General features: G+C 41.8%; 1 protein-coding gene across 1 annotated transcript in view; it reads right to left on the minus strand.

The window, feature by feature from the left end:
* USP10 (ubiquitin specific peptidase 10) overlaps positions 1 to 21,058 on the minus strand; it is a 65,735-nt gene that overhangs the window by 44,098 nt on the left and 579 nt on the right. The gene's annotated exons all lie outside the window — the stretch shown is intronic.

The raw sequence follows: 21,058 nt of genomic DNA on the forward strand, positions 1-21,058 counted from the left end.
TATATATGAATGAATAGTGAAAGAACTCAAGCCCATACAAAATGATCAAACAAAACGGGGTGAAGCATAACAGGTAAATCTGACTAAAAGAGTAAAAGAGGGTCCTCTGTACTATTTTTATTCATACAAATTACATAATTTTGAAAATATTTCCAAATAGATTTAAAAAGGCAAAGCTGAAAATGCTTGATTGTGAGGAGCCTTCTCACTTCCCTTGAGAAAGAAAAACATCTTTCTTCTAGAGACTCAACAAGTCTATTATACAGTCTGTTTGGGGGGGGGGGATATTATTGGCATATGGGTTAAAAAAATAGGATGAAAATGATTCTGTGCCAGATTTCCCAGGGTTTACAATCTAGAGAAGAAAATGCCACTGCTTGGGCTTCATTTACGAAATGATTTGTCCTATGAGGGCAGAGAAGAGAAAACCTAGGAAAACCAAGTTTGGCAGGCCAACAAGACAGCAGGAGCAAGCACATCCTCCCTGAGCTGCCACAGCCTGCACAGGACCTAGTGCTTACTGGCGCTTACTGAGGCGCAGGGGGGCGACATGAGGACAAATCAAAAGAAGGGGCCTGTGGGTCCTCTGTCAGCCACATGGATGTGTATGCTGTTAATAAAATTAACTCCTCTAACCACAGCATCAAATACTCCAAGGCAAATGCTGGACCCTAGGTTTTACGCAAACCCAGTTAGGTAAATGGCAGAAGAAGAGAAGCAACACCAAATGCTCCTGTTTGCAGCTGCCCACAAGAAGGCTGGGGCTCTGACCGAGGACTCTTCTCCGCACCACCAAGAACAAAGAAAGGTGAAGGAGGAGGAAAGAGCTTTCCTGGCCCCCTGCAGGTCCACAGTTGTGCAGCACTAAGGCAACCACAACAGAACTGCTTTCCGCCAGGGTAGCTTCCAAGGACCAATCCACCACCGGGCACCAGGGGGCGCCAGCACACCACAGACTTTACTGCAGTCCAAGCTCCCAAACCTCACTGCTTACTTAGAAAGGCATTTCAAGCTATACAGTACCCCCAAATCAACGCACTATGCCTCCAAAAGGCAAATGGAAATAGGAGATCAGCCTCTGATGACAAAGGCAGTGATCAATGAACATGCTGCTGGCAGTTTCTGAAGCTGGTGGGCTGACCCCAGCTCCTGGAACAATCTCCCATGAACTCAGAGGGTGAGGGCAGAACTAAGTCACAACCAACAAGCAGCTGAGAAACAGCAGTTTTCTCCACCCCTATTTCCCAATGACTGTAAGCTGAATTTGAGAGACATGAGGAAACATTAAAGAGCAATAAACTTTTTCAATTGATAAAAACTTTAACATTATCTATAAAATGAAAGCATGGTAGAGGAGACAAGCTCCAAAATTCTTTTCCAGAGCTCCCAGGATCTCTCAGATCTGACAAGGACCAAGAACACAGGTGTGGAAATGTCCTTAGACTGAACTGTCTGTCCTCAGACAACTAAAACTGTAGGAGGCTTGTGGGAGGAGAGGAATGGAGAGTCATTGCTGGAACCACTTAACACTGACTGTGGAGGTGGCTGACTGTGAAGGTGTACAACTGTAAATACACTAAAAATCACTGAATATACACTTATTTAAGTGGGTGAATTCTATGACATGTAAAATATCCCTAGGTTTAAAGAAAAAAAAAATAGTAGTTGGGTAAAAAGAACATCTTTACCAAAACACATAGCTCACTGTCCCACAGTGTTGATGGGCCACAGACCAGTCACAACCACTCTCAATCCAGTAAGTCGAGACTGGGGCAAGAGGAGCTGACCCTGTCAGTCACTGCACAGCAGGCATCCCAGGGATTCAGCAGTATGAACTGAGTGCCCACCACCCACAAGGAACTGCAGGGGTCATGAGAATAAACTGAAGAAAACTGACAGGGGTTCAGGACATCAAGACATTCACATTCTGGTCATAGTGCAAATGCACTACAAGTTACAAATGGGAAAGAAAGCAGAAAGTAAGGAAGAGAAAGTCTTGATCCTCCCCTAACTGGGTTATGAAAGAAGTCTGCTTTATTTGCTTGGGCAGAGGGGGCAAATTGGGTACAAAGACGTACCTACTGGCAGCCTCCCTCTTAAGATTCAAAAGTATTGTTAATGTAGTGCCTGGTTTTGAGGTTTGTTTTATTCTATTAAAGTTCTATCAAAGACATTCTTACAATTTTCATATCAAGATTTTTAATAAGTTGGTTATATATTCATGTAGTGTTTTAATGAGTTCTGAGCTAATGCTTGTTTCCAAAGATAGCGCCTCCAAGTAAGAAAACATGATGTCTTTAACAGAAACCCACTTGTACCAACTTTACAGTTCTATCTACATTATATACACAGTGGCAGTTACATTTTAACCTGCTTTGCTCTAAACTAGTGTTAGACAGCAAGGTAATAGACAGCCCTCACTATACAGCAACTGCCTATAGAGAATTTTTTTCACATGAAACAAAGTCGATAAATAAAGGAAGAACTTCAGTGTACATGATCTGGGATAGCCTTAGAGGAAGTTCAAGATTCCCACCTATTATTATATTCATTATGATCAACCTGAAGCTAATCTTAAGAGAAAAGAAGGGAAATTTAAGGGATACGCCAATAAAAAAGAAACTAACAGAAGTGGCTCTGTCTCTGAATGAGGACAGGCTGCAGGGGAACACAAGAAAACTTTTGGAAAACAAGAAAATGATGTCTTGACATGGAAGTGATTACACAAATGTGTATCACTGCTGAGTTTCACTGAACTAAACTGTAAATGGAAAAAATTTACTGCATGAATATTATGCCTCCATAAAGTCGATTTTTAAAAAAACAGAAACCAAGTTAAACTCATCTTTGTATTGCCAGCAGATGATGACTTGTTAAACAGGAGTTCAAAACAGCTGTTGAACAAATGAATTCAGGAAAAGGAAATTGAAAAGAAAAAGACCACAATAAAAAAAAAAAAGGGACAAGAACTGATAACTTTTCTGTTCATCACAACAAAAGGTCACACCTCCCAGAAGGCAGTGGGTGAACAACATTTAACTTTGCCACTCCAATTTATTTTCTTCTGTTTTTAACTATGACCAGATAAGTTTCATGAGGACCACAATTTTCATTTTTTAAATGTAAACATTATCTATAATCAAGACATGACCTTTAATATACAGCAGGTAAGTGTAACCAAGACAAGTTAAACTTTGCAGTAAACAATACTAGTTGGAGGTGGCGTCGATCAACATAAAATCCATAATGCAACTAATACATAATGCAACTAATACAGTCCTTCCCCTTATCTGTGGGGGATATATTCCAAGAACCCCCAGAGGATGCCTGAAAACCACAAACAGTACCAAGTCCTACAAACAATGTGGTTTTTCCTGTACATACATACCTATGATAGAGCTTAACTACAGACCACTTAACTAGCAATAAATAAAACAGTTAAAACAAGATATTGTAATAAAAATTATGAGAATGTGTTCTCTTTCTCAAAATATCTTATTGTAGTTAATATTTTCAAACTGTGGTCAACCACACATAACTGAAACCTTGGGCAGTGGCAACAACTATAATCTCCCAATTTAATCTAAGGTCTTCCTATATTCTAAAATTAGTACTTAAATTTAACAAGCCGCACCTGTCTCACACAAACATATGCACCCACACACTTCAAAACATTCCTTCTCTTGCCCCTTTGACTCTACAAGACTTCACTCTGTCCATAATCATTCTCTCCCTCTGGGGTTGTTGCCTATATAGCACCCCCTAAATAGCTCACCCATTCTCCAGATGGAACTACACTGGTGAATTCCCAATTCATATACCCCACTTGGCCAGTTCAATTATATTCTATTTCCACTTCTTCAGGCTGCCAAGCCCATAGCACTTCCATTTTTATGTTCTGTTTTAAGTTAAGCTGAAGGCACAAGCTCCCTAGTGGCACAAGGGTTAGGTCTCAGAGCTATTAAGCCATCAACAGCCATTGCAGCACGAATTCAATCCCTAGGCAAGGAGCTGACACATGGCACAATAGACCTCTCCTGTCTTGCCCACTGCTCCCCTCAGCAGTGTATTTCAGTAGAGCTGCCTGTTCTGCTCCCCACTCTGTCTCTGCTGAATCTCTGGCCTACATTCCTGATATTTTATGCACAAATAATTATTTAAAAACATGAATACATAATAAATTGAAGGCAAATTATAGAGGGAAAGGCACATTAACCATCTTGGAACAAGGAGCTGACTATGTGTCAACTCCTCATTCTAAAGTCTAGGCAGATGGAAGCTAAAACCTTTAGCTGTCATTGTGGCTGTCACTAACTGAACAACCCAGTCTCGTGTGCTTGTGCACCAGGTATTCTAAACATGTACACAGTTGCCCAACCCTGCTTCCAGGACTCCTGCTAAACCACCAAGGCTTAATTACGCATCACCTCCTCAGAAATACTCCAAGCCCCTATTTCTATAGAAGCAGCACTGTTCATATCTCACAATGATTCTCATTTACTTCTCTGTGTCTGTAAATATATTGTGGTCTCCTGTGTTTTCTATTTTTCAATCCTGTCCACTCAGGCACAATGTTTATTTTTTTTTAAAGATTTATTTATTTATTCATACAGAACTGGGGTACAAGTCAGAGGTGCAGGGGCGTTAAGAAAGGCTTCACCAGAGGCAGAGCAGGGAGCAGAACAGGCAGATCAAGGAAGTATACTGCTGAGGGGAGCAGCAGGTGGAGAGGTCTGCTGCACCATGTGGATCACCTCCTGCCGCGCCCGCACGGCAAGGATACAAGTCGGCAAGGATACAAGTCTGCGTGGGGGACGTCAAAGTTGAAGAGTCAGCACACGTAGATGGTTGCAGCAAAGCATTCTCTCTCTCCTCTTATCCTTTCCAGCCTCCCTTTTATACCCTTAATCCCAGGATGTTGGCCTGGGGGCAGGAGGAAATCTCCCTCACATGTGCCACTGCTATCAGGGTGGATATTAAGATCAGGGTGGATATTAATCAGTTAAGCCATTCACACAAGTGGCAAGATGTCTTCTTCCTATTATGATCTTGTGCTTAAGCTCCGGGGGTGGTTGGGGAGGCTCATCCCGGCTGGGACCCAACACCTCCGGGACAGGGGATTGAACTCACACTGAAGCAGCTGTGGCCAGCTTGCAGTGCTGCGTCCTAACCTGTTGTGCCACCAGAGAGGGCCTGGCACAATACTTACAATCTCATGAATATCTTTTGCCTGAGTGATAGAGATGGAAAAATCTGAGCTTCAGCTAAATAATCCTGTCTAAGATCCCACAAATGGAAAATGGTAGTCAGGACTGCACCCTGACACCAAAACACAGACACTGAACATGGCAGAAATAAATTATAAGGAAAACCTTGAGACAGCAGGATGCATCAGGTGTACAGGATGCTTTGCCAAACAGAAAAAAGAGTCATAAGTCTGACGGGCCAGGAGGAGGACCAGGAAACAGAAAGGAGTGAATGGTAGGGATGGTGCTTCTCAATGGGACAGTATGGACTCTGTAGCTGTCTGCCCACATTCACTCTCCCTTCCCATCAGAGGAATTCCCTCAGCTCAAAAGGGTACACCCACCTAGGACCTGGCATGCCCCACTCCTAGTCCACCACACTTGGTTAAAAGGTGACCCAGGGTCCTCCCTGGTCGCGCAGCGGGTTAAAGCACTGCACTAAGAAGCTAAAGCCACTTCCGCATGAGTTCGATTCCCGCCTGCCCCAGAGATAACCACATAGCGTGGCAGACCTCTCCTGGCCCGCCCGCTGCTCCCCGCAGCAGTGTACTTCATCGATCTGCCTCATCTGCTCCCCAATCTGTCTTTGGTGAAGCCTCTCACCACCCCTGAGCCTTTGGCCTGTACCCGAGTTCTGATGCGCAAATAAATAAAAATCTTTAAAAAAAAAAAAAAGTGACACAGTTGTGCCTTGGTAAAAAAAAAAAAAAGGCACAAAATTCAGTAGATCACCAATATTCTGGGACATACCAGCTCTCTGGGTCTGGTTGGAGTGGTGTAGGTTACATGCAAATGTAAAGCCTGCAACTGCTGTGGCCATCTGGCCGTCTGAGGAAAAACGAGCCTTAGGACACTACTGACAAAACACAGTGAAAAGAAACCACATCCTCAAAGACAGCATGAACTGAGGAATCAAACCCCAAAATTTGACCAACCTCTGGAATGTCTAGTTACATAACTCAATAAATCTCTAGTGAAAAATGTACTTCAGTTAGTGCTGGCCTTTTATTTGTTATCAAAAGCATCCTAAAAAAGTAACAGCTTGAGGCCCTCCCTGGTGGCCTAACAGGTTGAAATGCAGAACTATGAGGTTATCCAGTCACTGCAATGTAAGTTCAATCCCCAGCCAGGGAGGTGACCCACATGGTGTGGCAGATCTCTCCTCCACCCTCCCAAGACTGCTCCCTAGGCAGTGTATTTCAGTCCATCTGCCTGTTCTGCTCCCCACTCTGTCTCTGGTGAATCCTTTCACCCCCAAACCCCCACACCTCTGTCTGTACTCTAGTTCTGTGTGCATAATCTTAAAAAAAAAAGAAAGTAATAGTATGACCAATAAAGGTGATAAAGGGCTTGTTCCCAGTTTAGTGGTAGTAACTGGGGATTATACTAAAATAAGATCACTCAAAAAGCAAAAATCTACGTTGACCTGAAACCTAAGGGCTAATCGCTGTTTGCCCACACAGAACGTTCGCCCTTGTTCCCCTCCATGTGCCCAAGCCCATCTCCTTTCAGAAGGCCGCTGATTACCCGTCTCCTTCTCTTTCTGAGTTACTACTGGAGAACTGAATTTGTGCAGCACACAATCCAGCCCGTACACATTTCCTCTCCTGCCCTGATGGCTTCCCAGGCTTATCACCTGTCTGTCATTTGAGTTACTCTCTGTCCAGAGTCTCTACAGCAGTAGCTATAAACAGTTAACCAACTTTCCTCAAACACAAGCCAGTTGCTTACGACATATTTTAGGAAAAGGTTTCTCTCAATCTTTTTCAATTACTTCATGTACACAACTTACTTTTGATCCTATTAGTACATACTTTTAGTACATACTTTTAAAATCCAAACATTAAAAAAAAAAACCTCATGGCTTAAATTAGTATTATTTTTTCTTAATATTATGTTGAAAAAATATATCCTTCTGCCTTCAAAAATAAGCAATGGGTTAAAGCTATTCATCTGTCAGTTTACAATGATGTGTACTAGTTATATCTGAGAAGTCAGGTAATTCGCAGACACAGCTAAAAGAATAAGACTGAAAAATTGCCCAAACAACACTGTTTTTAGCATGGATAAAATATAGTTTGTAAATATACTACAGGACTTAATACTGAAGGTACTATTTAGTGAGGATATTCACAATGTTTGCACCGTGGGGGTGGGGGATATTTTACAGGACACACAGCAGAATCCTATTTTATTAAAACAGACACATTCTAAATGAGGCTACCTAATTCCCACAAATCACCCCACACTTCATTTCCTCTGCCTCTCTTCCTCTGCCTCTCTCTGCCTCTGCCTCTGCCTCTCTCTGCCTCTGCCTGAGTCAGCCTTCAGCCCCTGCACTGGGTGTCTGAGTCCAACTTCACGTGCTGTTTATTAACTCTGAATCTGATGGCTGGGGTCCCTAGGAACAGCCTCTCAAGGATCCCATGACACTCTGGAATAAAAGGTTGTGGGACAGTGTTCAAGAACTCTGAGGACTGGCCACCCATATGTCTGGGACTCATCTGCAACATCCCTCCTCCACCTCCCCAGGCAGCAGAGTGCTCCCTGCAGGTCCCTGCTGCTGTGTACACTGGGCCTCCAGTGTCCAGTGCCTTCTCTTTGGCTCCTACTGCCAAGCTCAGCTCTCCACAGAACTCAGCCCTAGAGTATGATCTTTGCAAACAATTTTCCCAACAAACCTGCTGAAATTACTCTGGATTCTAACAATTGATTAGCCTCTTTTTCCACACTTGACAGTGGACTTGCAGAAGATAGTGTTTTACCTTTAATTTATTCTCAATAAGTATTTGATCAACATATATGCTTGAGTGACTGGTGAAATATGAAAGAACACCACATACAAACTTATCCATATTAACTTACATTCTGGTGGGGAAGACAGAAAACGAACACATAATCTATGTTAGGCTATCAGGCGGCTGTTAATGCTCTAGAGAAAGCCAGACAAGATGGTAGAGGTATAAAGGAAGCTACAAGGTACAAAAAGGCAGAAGCCCTAAAAGAAGTCAGAACGACACAGAGTGCCCAGGGCAAGTCACACGGACAGAGGGAGGAGTGTGTGCACAGCGGAGTGGCTCAGACAGAGACAACTTGTTCACATTCACTTTTGTGCCCACAGTGCCTGGCACTTAGCTGAGCTCAAAATAACTAAGGAGTGAACGAATACATTGGCTGGAATACCTAAGGTGACAAAAGGGCAGGAACATAAAAATAACTGAGGCAACCCAACTAGAAACTTCTCTTCCCGTTGTCCCACCCCTGACCTGTAGGCCCATGGCCTGGGAACAATGGCTGCCCCAGGGACGGGAGGCAGAGCGCTGGTGAGCAGAAGCTTACAGCAACATGGCATGGGAGCAACAGCAAAGCCATTTACTGTGTCAACAACTGATCTCTGACCTCAGGACTAAATGTGTCCAGTCCAAGGATGAAATAAGACAGCTTGTTTCACATCGCAGGCCTCTGGACATGGCATACCGACTACTGGAGGAAAGGCAGGGCTCCCACAGAATCCTACTTCTCAGGGAGGACCCCCCTCCAAGAGGTCTCGGGGTCCTCTACAAAGGATGTCATTCTCATAAAGTGAACCAGTCAATTAGCAAAGCTAACTCAAATCTACAGTTCCGTCCTCTAAAGAAACCAATGGGGGTTGGGGGGTCAGCAACAACATTACTTTCTGTTATTTTTTTTTTTAAAAAATTAAACCTTTTGATCAAACATGTGCCCTGGCATGAGGCAAACTCTTCCCAATCAGGGGCTTGGTAACTTTGTGTCCAAGAATAGTCATTGCTAAGATATTGCTACAATATCACTGTATGAAGTTCCAGTTATAAACAGTTAAGTTTTCAGTTTCTAGTCAAAACTGTAGAGAGTGCTTTTCAAGTCTTTAAAACCACATCTCTCTCACCCAGAGAACTCTAGTCACAAAAGCAGCAGAAAGTTTATGCTCCTGGCACTTAATTCACAGTGTACTTACAGGTTGGAAAAGCCAGAGTTCTATAAGAAGCAAGGAATTATGCCAGCACCAGTTTGTGACAAATCCAAGGCAAGAATTTGCTAAACTGACAAATCTACAACAGGCAACAAAAAAGGCCTGCAAAAACTTCAGATGGCAAAGTAACTTAATGCTTGTTCTTGCTCTTTGTGCGCATGTTCTCAAAGACCTTTTGGCCACAGGCTTCAGAATGCATTAGAACATTAGTTCCAACTCTGGGGGACACCAGATGGGGACAGTGAAAGGCACTGTGGTGGAGTCTAGGCTACCCCACACTGCCCACTGGGCTCCACGGGAGTATCTTTACACTGACATATGAAAAAGAGAAGTGATAGCAGCTCTCCTGCCCACCTGTGACTATACATGTGCCTTTTTCTTTTTCTTTCTCCTTTTCCTATTAAATCTGTCCTTTTAAATGTAACAAAAGAAAAAGAAAATAAAAACATTGGTGGTAAGCTCTTGGATGCACAAATGCAGCAAAAACCAAGGTAAGTGATACAACATCAAACTAAAAAGCTACTACTACCTGGCAAAGGACACCATCAACCAAATTAAGAGAAAACCTACCAAATGGGAGGGAAACAATGCAAATCATAATCTGATAAGGGTTAATGCCCAAAACACAAAAAAAATCATGCAACTCTACAAGATTATGTTTTGTAGGAAGTACATCAATTTAGTCATATATTAGATCATACATATTGATCAAATGTATATGCTTGGTCGTGCATAGTTCCAGCCCCACAGCTCCCAGAGGCACTGGTAATAGTGTCTCCTTATATTAATGAGATGACTTTTACGAAGCACTGGTGGGGAGGGGTTGTTGTGGGAAACCTACCATGTGATTAGAGTGCTGGAACTTCCAGTCACCCTAACCATGAGCAGAAGGAGTTCAAATGCCAATGGCCAAAGATATAATCAACGATGCCTATATAATGAAGCCTATATAAATGCCCAAATAGGGAACTCCCTAGTGGCCTGGGGTAAAGTCTCAGCGCTATCACTGAGAACCTGAGTTCAAGCCTCAGCCAGGGAGCCTACCCACATGCAGAAGAACTCACCTATCTCACCTGTTCTGCTCCCTACTGTCTCTAGTGAATCCTCTCTCACACACCCCCACCCCCTGGCCCAGTTCTATGCAAAAAAATAAATAAATAAAAGGCCCAAATAGGAGGACTTCAGAGAGCTTGCAGGTTGGTGAACATGTGGAGATGTACAGGAGAATGGTGCATTTACCTACCTTTCCCCATATCCTGCCCTTAGTATCTCTTCCATCTGGCTGTTCTGGATAGTAACCTTTGTAGTAAGTCAATGATCTAGTGAGTAAATTAATTTCCTGACTTCTGTGCAACATTCTAGCAGATTAATCAAAAAGGAGGGTATCCTCGGAAGCTCTTATTTATAGTTAGGTGGTCAGAGCATAGACAATAATCTGGACATGCAAAATGAGCCTCAAGTTTGCAAAGAATGTTACAAAAGCCTCCAATCCATAGAACCTCCAATCCACAGCTAACCTGGACGACCTTGTGGTCTGAGGTGGAGTATGGTCTTGGAAGACTGAGCTCTTAACCTGTGGAAACTGACATGCTATTTCCAGGTAGACAATGTTGATTTCTGGACACCCTACTGGGGTCCAATAATTGTTTGGTGGTGTGGGAAAGCCTCCACACCCACACCAAAAATTGGTCTTAGCACCCAAAATGCAAATTCAAAAGTAAAATAGCCATCAACTAAAAAAATGGATAGCAAATCCAGGTAAGACATTTTTCCAAAGACATACATATGGCCAAGAGGTACATGAAAATGTGCTCAACATTACTAATTAATAGGGGAAAGCTAGTCAAAACCACAAATCACTTCACATTAGTAAGAATGGCATTTAATCAAAAAGACAAGAACATACACATGCCAGTGAGGATGTGGAGAAAGGAACCTCTGTGCACTGTTGGTAATGTCAGTAGGTATAGTCACAATGGAAAAAGGATATAAAGGTTCCTCAAAAATAGAACTACCATGAGACCCAGTATATCCACTGCTGAGTATTTATTCAAAGAAAAGTAGGGGACTCCCTGGTGGCACAAGGGGTTAAAGTGCAGCACTATGAAGCTATCCACAGCCACTGCAGCACGAGTTCAATCCCTGCAAGGGAGCCAACCCACATAGCGCAGCAGACCTCTCCTGTCTCTCCTGCTGCTCCCCTCAGCAGTGTGTTTAAGTCAATATGCCTGTTCCACTCCCCACTCAGGCTCTGGTGAATTCTCTCAACCCCCACACCTCTGCCTATGCCCCAATTCTTGTATGCATAAATAAATTTTATTTAAAAAAATACTGAGTTATCTACACCCACATGTTCATTATAGCATCATTTACAATAGCCAAAGATAAAAATACACATGTCCATTGATGGATGAATGAATATGGCATCTATACATGCATATATGTGTGTGTGTGTGTGTGTGTGTGTGTGTATATAAACATAACCATACTGGATTATTATTCCACCATAAAAATGGACATTTAACCCCCTGTGACATGGAAGAACTTTGGGGGCATACCATATAATTTCATTATATATAAAAGAAAACTCAGCTACAGAGCACAGATTGGTGGTTGGCAGAAACAGGGAAAAGATGGATGAAACGAGTGAAGGTGGCCAAGAGTAGAAACCTTGAACTACAATACAAGTCATAGGAATGTAATTTACACCATGGTATTATCATTAATAATATTGTGTGGCATCTTTAAAAGTTGCTAAGAGTAAGTCTTAAAGCTCATCATAAGAAAAATAAACTTATAGCTACATATCAGAGGTTAAACAAACTTATTGTAACTGACCATTTCACATTATCTACAAATATCAAATTATTATGCTGTACACCTGAAACTAATGGTTTATGTCAATTATACATACTCAATTAAAAAGGAATTCATCAACTAGCCAACAAGCTTCACCCTAAACTGTAATCTCATCCTGAAGACTTCAAAGTAAATCTTCAAAGTGGCAAAGAGTTCAGGTTTCTACTACTGGCTTTTCCCATAATTCATCCTTTGAGCGCTAAAGTTATATAACATCACTTCTCACAGTCCTACTAACCCATGTTTTGTTAGAGCTGTTGTTCACACCTAGTATCCTGGAGGCTTTAAAAACTGCCCAAAATAGGGGCCCTCCCTGGTAGCACAACCGGTTAAAGCACAGAACTATGAAGTGATGTGTAGCACCAGTTTAATCCTGGCCAGATGAACAAAGTGGCATGGCAGACCTCTGTCTCACCCACTGCTCCTCTCAGCATTGTATTCTGGTCAATCTGCCTGTTCTGCTTTCCAATCTGTCTCTAGTGAATCCTCTCAGCCCCCTGTACCTCTGGCTTGTACCCCCATTCCTTACTATATGTATAAATACACAAATCTTTTTTTTAACTGCCCAAAGTATAAAACAGTTAATCATAATCATGATAAAGTGCTTAGCGAGTTAAGCTTTTAAAAAAAAAAAAAAAGCCATAAACAAACCACATGCAGGCTCCAAAAGGACAAGTCAGGCCCAGAAAACCTAAGGAAGTTGTCTGAAATACAAATTTGGTGGGCTGGTCAAAGGGAACTCAACTGAGCAGTCTAGATACCAGATGACCACAACCAAGAATCCCAAGTTAGGAAATGTTCTTCATGAGTCCTCCTTGGTGGCAAAGAGTTAAGTCTCAGCACTATAAAGCAATCAGCAGCCACTGCAGCAGACCTACATGGCTGGCACAGCAGACCTCTCCTAACCCACCTGCTGCTCCCCTCAGCAGTGTATTTCAGTGGATCTGCCTGTTCTGCTCCCTACTGTCTCTGGTGAATCCTCTCACCTGCCGCACCTCTGAACCACACTCTAGCTCTTGTGTGCATAAATAACTAAATTATTAAAAAAAAGCTCTTCTGCAACATCTCCCCAAATATCTGATATCTACTACAAAAGCACTCTAAAGGAGGGAACACTTCAAAGTATTAAAGAATCTCAGAATCATGGGCTTTTTCAGGTGATGTGTCTTTCCTAACTGATTAATTTCTAGGAGCATAACCCAGGAAGAAATGTTTGTTTTTAAAGGCCCTCGCCCTGCCAATAAAGGCAATAATGATTAATGTCCCTGGTTGGCCTTCCTTAATAACTCTATCCAGTTACCACTGAGGACATTCAAGGGTTCCTTATCAGCATAAATATAACTAACGTCCCCACAGGAATGCCCTGCTCCCCCCCCAAGGTTTTGGGGTTTAAGGTGTTTGAGGTGAACAGAATACTTTCCCACATCTAGAGGAAAGCCTCAAAAATGAAACTCGACAACCCACAGAGGCCCCAATCAGCACACTGTATACAATCATCTCAGCCAGCGCTACAGACAGAACAGCTCTGCCATTTCCCGCAGCCTTCTCACAGCAGCAAATGCGGCTTCTCAGCCCACACGTCACCTTTCTGGAGGGGCACCTTCCCATCTTCCCTGACATAGGCCCACATTCCTTTTTCAATCCATGTTTTATACCTCAGTGTTTCTTAGATTGTACCCCCTCCCTCCCCTTCCATCACCAACCCTAGTCAAAAATCCATGAACACTGGGCCCTCCCTAGCAGACAGAGTTCAATCCCCAGCAGGAAAGTGGCCCACAAGGCACAGGGGGACTCTCACAAGGCACAGGGGGACCTCTTGTCTCATCCGCTGCTCCCCTCTACACTATATTTCAGTCCATCTGACTGTTCTGTTCCCCACTCTGTCTCTGGTGAATCTCCTCACCCTGACACACTTCGCACTTCTGGATTACACCGTAGCTCTTGTGTGCCTAAATAAATAAATCTTTAAAAAAAAGAAAGTCTATGGGCATTTATTTCCATCTGGTCTCCTGATCTCCTGGTCATGGTGACCCATCAGAGTCAACTCCACCTTGGATGCTGAGAGTATGAGCCCAAACTGCAACCTGATTAAGAGTAATGGTCAAATGCTGTAGCACACCCTCAGAAACCATGAATTCAGGACACAGATTTTCCCCAAGTTCTCTTACATGCTCCAAACTCCCTCTCCCTCTAGTCACAGGCCCATCTTCTCATGCTGTACAGCTCAATGAAGGGACCACATCCAAGAAACCTCTACTTGGCTTCCCAGGCCAAACTTACAGACTGTGTTCCCTTCCTTGGGGACATGAATGTGTCTGGAAAGGCACTTGCACACTGTACCTGACTGGTCAGCAAGCACCTTGGTAAAGAGGTTCTACTCATCACACAATCCTCAGTGCTTGGTAGACATCATACATGCATTAACTATGAACTGAATGACCAGAGTTCTTGATTAGGTCATTCCTACTTCATACAGGAGGAGAACCCTTACACAAGATTCACCCATCAGCCTGTACCTCCCACTACTCTGCACTTCCAAAGCACAGCTCTCGCCATATTCCTTAGCCCAGCTACCAAAACTTGTCTTTACAATCACAAAAGATATGAAGCTTTTCATATGTGGTTTTGAATGGATGTGTAAGAGTCAACATGTGAATACCAAACTAAAGAGCAGGCTACCACCCTTGAAAGACTAAGTTATGCAATGGGTTTGTCAGAGGTGGCTGCATATGGCTGTCTAGGGAGAAGGACTGATGTGGGTGCTGGGAGTGTTTTTCTTCTTTGCCATTGCAGCTTTTTGATAAAAACAACAGGGAAAGAAAAAAATCTGACTTTGGTGAAGACATGGGAAAAGTCAGGTTAAATATCCAATTCCCCAGTATTCACTTGTGCTTCTGACCTACCAATCTCTCCAACTAAAGAAAGATCTGACCACTCCTTGAAGTGATATCCATTCAGGGATGACCAACAGCAAAGAATTCAACTCTAAATCAGAGCTCTTTCCATAATACAAGAACCAGACACCATGACAGCTAAAATTAGGACTTAAGTGTCTTCAAAATTCTGCTTTTTTTAAAATGCTGTTTGGGAAATATTTTATTGCTCATAAACTCTACCATATATCCATAGTCCTCAGTATATTATATCCCAGTAAGTCACTTTAACCTCACAACATCTGCAGCAATCACCAGCAAAATTGAGTAAAAATTTAAAAACTTAGTATACTTGAAAATACACCTCCCAAACAAAAGAACAAAAAGAAAAAGAAAATACACCTGATTCTTTTAAAAAGATTTGCTCAGTGACTAGCTGGTTAGAACACATTAGATGATACAATTGAAAACCAAAAAAAAAAAAAAAGGAGAAACACACACACAGAAGACTATAACAGTAAAAAGCAAAGAAAACATACATTGTCCTAGGAATTAAGAGAGAAGAAAAGTTATTTTCTTTTTGCTTTACCTAGTATTGTTTGTATCTTTTACAAATAGAGTGCCTTTGTATTTAAAAACAAAATCATAAAGGACTTTTTTCAAAATGCACCCCACACACACACACACAAAACTTAACAGCCACCACTTGCAAAGTAACATATCACTATGTTTAAATACTTAAATCTTTACTTCACTTAATTTATCCATTCCATAAACTTTCACTGAGTGTGCTATGGGAAAGTCATAATGTGAAGCATTATGCTTTTATCAGTCTAGAGCAATCTAAGCAAACTAAAAAAGCAAAAGACCAACATGACTTCAATTACAATGTGACTTCAATTCACCATCTCTCTGGGTATCACTTTATTCATCTGTAAAATGGTGAGAATCCACCACCTCAGAGGTGCTGGAAGGCTCAAAGAAGCCAGAGCACTTTATACATTGTACAAAAGTCTTCAAATGATAACAGAATGCTTAGTGTTTTACAATAAACATGTTCTTCCTTGTCCAACTCTCAGATCTACTCAGAAAGTCTACTTCAGGTCTCAAAAGAAAAACATAGACACAGTCTTGGCAGCCAGCTAAGGGGACTTTTATTACTTAAAATATCAAGAAAAACATTTTACAACATTGGGCAAGAATCTCCAACAACTCTAGAATTAAACTTCATTTTCAAATTCTCTTCTGTTGCCTCCAAAGTGTCAATATGTCCTATCAAAAGGAAGAAGATTGATACTTTCAGAAAGAATAGGGAAGAGTACAAATTATAGTGATACAAAAGTCTCCCAAGAGACACTGCTTTATTCCTTGAGTTATAGTGTCTAAAGTAGGAGATCAAGGAAAAAAAGACCAATAGAACGCCTCCTGACAGTTAATACCAAATAAATTCACAAGTTAATTGATCCTGACTAAATTTAAATTAATATATTAAGATTTTTAGTGTACTGCTTATATTCAGGGCAAAGCACATGTCACAATTATGGGAGAAAGTTTAAGCAATCCAGACCATAATTCTGTAGACCCAAAAGCATAGCCGAATGTTCTACAATCATACCTTACATGCTCTTGGGCAGTCCTTACTCGCATAGTCCATGACTCACAAAATATATGACACAGGAATCCAACTTTATTCAATGTATCTCAGAACACAAAAACTTGTATTTTTGACATACACTCACAATATCATCTTCTATTTCTGTGGACAACAAGATAAGAAAAAGTTCCAAAAAGCTGTCCCTCCTACTCCAGCTCAGCTAACCGCTCTCATCTAAGGTGGGGAGGAAGGGACTGACACTATTCAGGGGAATCCTTTTCTCCCACCCCAGGCAGGGCCTCCACAACAGGTCTGTAACATGAACCCTCTACCTTGTGCAGTTTTCACTAAGTGTTTTTCTACACTCAGTTTCTGACAGCAGGGAGAACCTTATACACATCTATTTAATTAACACTTAAACATACATGTTTTTCACAGTAGTTCTAGCAAGAACAAAAATTTGAAGCTGTCATAGTGAATTTTTTGATACTTCTGAGACTGCCTTGCCAAAAGTAAAAGGGCATACTTGCCTGCATCCAATAAACACACATAAAAAGGAGCATTTCTTCATACAACAGGGACAAATGGGAAAACCAAAATCCACCACAATCAGAAATGAGGGCCAGGAGAGAAGGAAGCCAGAAAGCTACCAATAAGACACAGAGCCTGAAGGAACAAAACTGGGCTCACGCTTTCTATAAGGCGGCACTCTCATTTCTAATGCACATGTTGGGAGACCTGGAATCTGTGTGCAGGCTTAGGAGATAGGTCACAATACCAGGTACTACAGAAACAAATTGAGAATTGCTCTGATGAAAGATAACCAAGAGAAGCCTGAGAACCTTTAGAATGGCCATTATTAGTTGTAGCCCCTCCTGCACATCCTCAGTTAACAATTCTCAAGTTAGAAAGAGGCCTTCCAGAAGACCTGCACATTCCTTCCTTTCAATCCCAATTTACATTGAGACCTTCTTTATTCCCAGGGGAGGCAACGAGAGCATGAATTCATGTCCTCATTTCAAAAAACAGACAGAATGGAGGTGCTGGCTTCTCAGGTCTTCTAAGAGGGTGAGGATGAAGCAGTTTCCTAATAGAAAACAGCTAGCTCCTGGAAAGTCTACATTCTAAAGACTCAACCTCCAGGTTTATGATAAATTCCACAATTTCTGATTCTTAAAACAAATACTATTAACAGACCTCATGTGTTGCCATACTTTTACCTGAACTAGTTCTCAAAACATCCTGGACTGACAAAAATGGTCACAGAAAGCCCTGTCAGGGGATCACCTCAATAACCAGAAAACTGCAGCCCAAGCATATGTAAGTCTTTGGAAAGGAGCTTCTACACTGCTGAAGTAGCACTAAAGTGACAAATGACAGTAACCCAATGGCCCAGGGCCAGTGAATTCCACTGCAAATGATTTATCTGTTTTGTGTCACAATGATTCTTGCATGTATGGCAGTAAATAGAAATGCGACAGCTTAATTACAAATTCAAAAGCCAGCTCTCCCTGCTGTTTTTCATACTTTAGTATACTATCAGAAAGTACCCTCAACTGTTAAGCACCTTTAATGTGCACCTGAAAAATCAGGTCCATTACTAAAGTAGTTACCTGGCTGAAATTCATAAAAAAAATTTTTTTTAAATATTTCCTTGATAGAACTAGGGATCATTAAGTAGGGATGACACAACTTTTCTCTATTATTTGTATATTTATAGTCTGTGCACAACACTAAGGAAATGGTCCTCTAAGCTTGGCATTAAGTAGTCATTAAGCTTTGAAACCCTTTCCTCAAGGTTTCCTATGTGAACCACTCTTTAAATGACGTCAGTTCCACAGAAAAGAGCACTAGAGTAAAAGTCTGTACTGTCTTTTGCTCCAGAGGGAATTTTAGAAGGAGGCGGGTCCACTTCTTAAACACCCATTTCAGTGTACTGTGGCCCAACTAGATGGGCTCAAGAGCGTGAGGGTGGGGTCCTGGATGATCTGTGGGTGGGCATGCAGAAATACAGAAACCTTGAGGCAACCAATCACTCCCAGAGGTTTAACAGCTATCTAATCTTGGACACAGTAATTTGCTATACAGAGGAAAACTGGTATCATCCAATATTCTATCAGTATTTCAGTATTTACTTCTGCTGCTCACTATGTGGGCAATAAAAAACAGTCTCTTTCAAGAATTATTAATGCAGCTGTCAGTTATAAACAAATACTCACCAATACACTACCCACACTATGCCATATGCCCTAAAGTGGAGCCAAGAAATTCCACCTTGTAAAGATGATATGATAGCCCCAGTATTGCAATAATGAAAAGGAAGTGGGGGAAAACCTCTGCGGCTGAGGAGGACCAGGACAGCCACATTAATGAGAAGGATGGGGTGGGGATGCCACTAAAAATTACAAGAACTTCTGGTCTGAGGAATAAGAATTGGTTGGTTCAAATTAATTAGTCCAAATCATTTAATAGGCTCCCTCATGACAAGTATTCAAAAATTAGAGAGGTACTTACATTTCAGTTCTCAAAGTTCATCATCTTTACTTGATGAAAGAAATAAATGCCGAAAGCTAATGGCATTAAAAGGTTTGAGTTTTGCTTCAATCCAGGGAACAGAGTTCAGTCATTACTTTCTAATAAGATCTAAATCTATACTAATTTGTAAAATTGTAACTTTAGTGGTCCAATTTTAAAACAGGAGTCTTACAGTTTGTGAATGGCAAACAAGTAACATGCACAGTTATTGCTGAGCACATGTAAAGTACTCCAACAGTATTTGTTGAATTAATGAATGGCCACTGAGGCTGTAGAATGCCTTAGGATATTAAGCCGCTAAATAAAATAAATTTATTAAAATGCTCAGACTGACTCAAGCAGGATCCAATAATTAAATACTATCATCGATGAATTCATTATTTTCATTTTTATTCTTTCAAAAAGAATATCAGATGACTTTACTTACTACCTTCTTCATAACAGAACTCAAAAGCATTTAAATCACAATTTAAAGCAAAAAAAAATTTAAATCAAACTTTAAAATGTTAACACCAAAGTGTTGATAACAATTATGTTCAGTTAACTTCTGCCACTCCACTTTTCTAAAGCTTTGTCCTGGCAATATTGTATAAAACAAATACTAGAACAATGAATGCAATCACAATTACTGTCATACATTATGACCACTTTTATAATTTTTGCATTGTGATAGTACTCACAACAATGAAACTGAATGATGACTCAACATGCTTTCTTCATTTCAAAATCACTCTACTGCATATCAGTTCACTATAAATCTTTTACGTGCTAAAAACTACTTTTGGTTGTCAAAAAGGCAAATATCAAATTTCTTTTAAAAATATCTGTGAATCACGCATTTGTAAAACTTACTCTAAATACACCAAGCAAAAAACTACTAAAAGAAAACTTTTGTGCAAAGAACTATACTCAATCCTTACAAAAGTATACGTAAAAGTGAACCAAAACATGAAAGGGAACATCCTAATGCAAAGTAAAGAATCAAAAATTTAACGAAATTGCAGCTTCTTCGAAAACCTAATTTTAAAAAAAAAGGTTTTCGCGTATGCAATGCCACAATTAATGAGATGCCACAATTAAAACTGACTTTACTTCCAAAAGGGCAACAAAACCAACTGCTAATATGAAGAGGATTTACTGGCCACCAGCTACTTTGTTTCATTTTCCCTTATTTAACACAAAAACATATTGAGATCGTATAAAAGCGATAATTTCTAGGGATTGAATATCAAACCACGGGCGATGTGAAAGCCAGCCTGACAAATAATACCACAAGCCGGTTTTTATCCAGGGTAAATGTAATTTGGGCGAGCTGGGGTGGGAGAGGGAAATAAGAACTCAACCCTACACGTACATTCCCAAAATAAAAGCCAAAGGTGCATTTTTACTCTCTACACTACCCGAATGAGTAGACTCGGCCCCAAAGCTTTAGCCAATGTCTGTTAAAGGGACGCCGGGCAGCGAGATTCGTGCAAAAGATGTTCACTCCATTCCAAGTAAAAGTGCGGTTCTTGCTACTTATTGCTAGTTTTCTTTGCAACAGTAACCTACGGCTGCTCCGGAGTGACTGGAGACTAGGTAAGCAGAACACCCCAGTGATCTATTAAGCTGAGGAGGCAACCTCTGGGAGGCAAAAGGGAAATAGGGTGCCCCCAACCTTGGCGGCTCGTTGCGGGCAGAGGGGCGACCTGAGAGCTGCCTGGGAGGCTCGGTCGCTCCGGGGGGCTCCCGCGCGCCGCCCCCACCCCACGGTCCCTAAGAGCAGCTCGCCGCCGGGCCCCATTTCCACGCCCTGCGCGCCCGGTCGGCCCGGGGAGTTAACCCCTTCGCGCCCCCAGACCTCTCCAAGCAGGGCCCCCGCAGCGCGGGCGCAGAGGCGACGGGAGGCTCGGGGCCTAGTCCCGGGCAGCGTGTCCCGGCGCCCTCCCCCACTCCCACACGCTCGCTCCGGGCAGGGAGC

This window comes from Condylura cristata, unplaced genomic scaffold (genome assembly GCF_000260355.1).
Source record: "Condylura cristata isolate star-nosed mole 26May11 unplaced genomic scaffold, ConCri1.0 scaffold00028, whole genome shotgun sequence".
Classification (NCBI taxonomy): domain Eukaryota; kingdom Metazoa; phylum Chordata; class Mammalia; order Eulipotyphla; family Talpidae; genus Condylura; species Condylura cristata.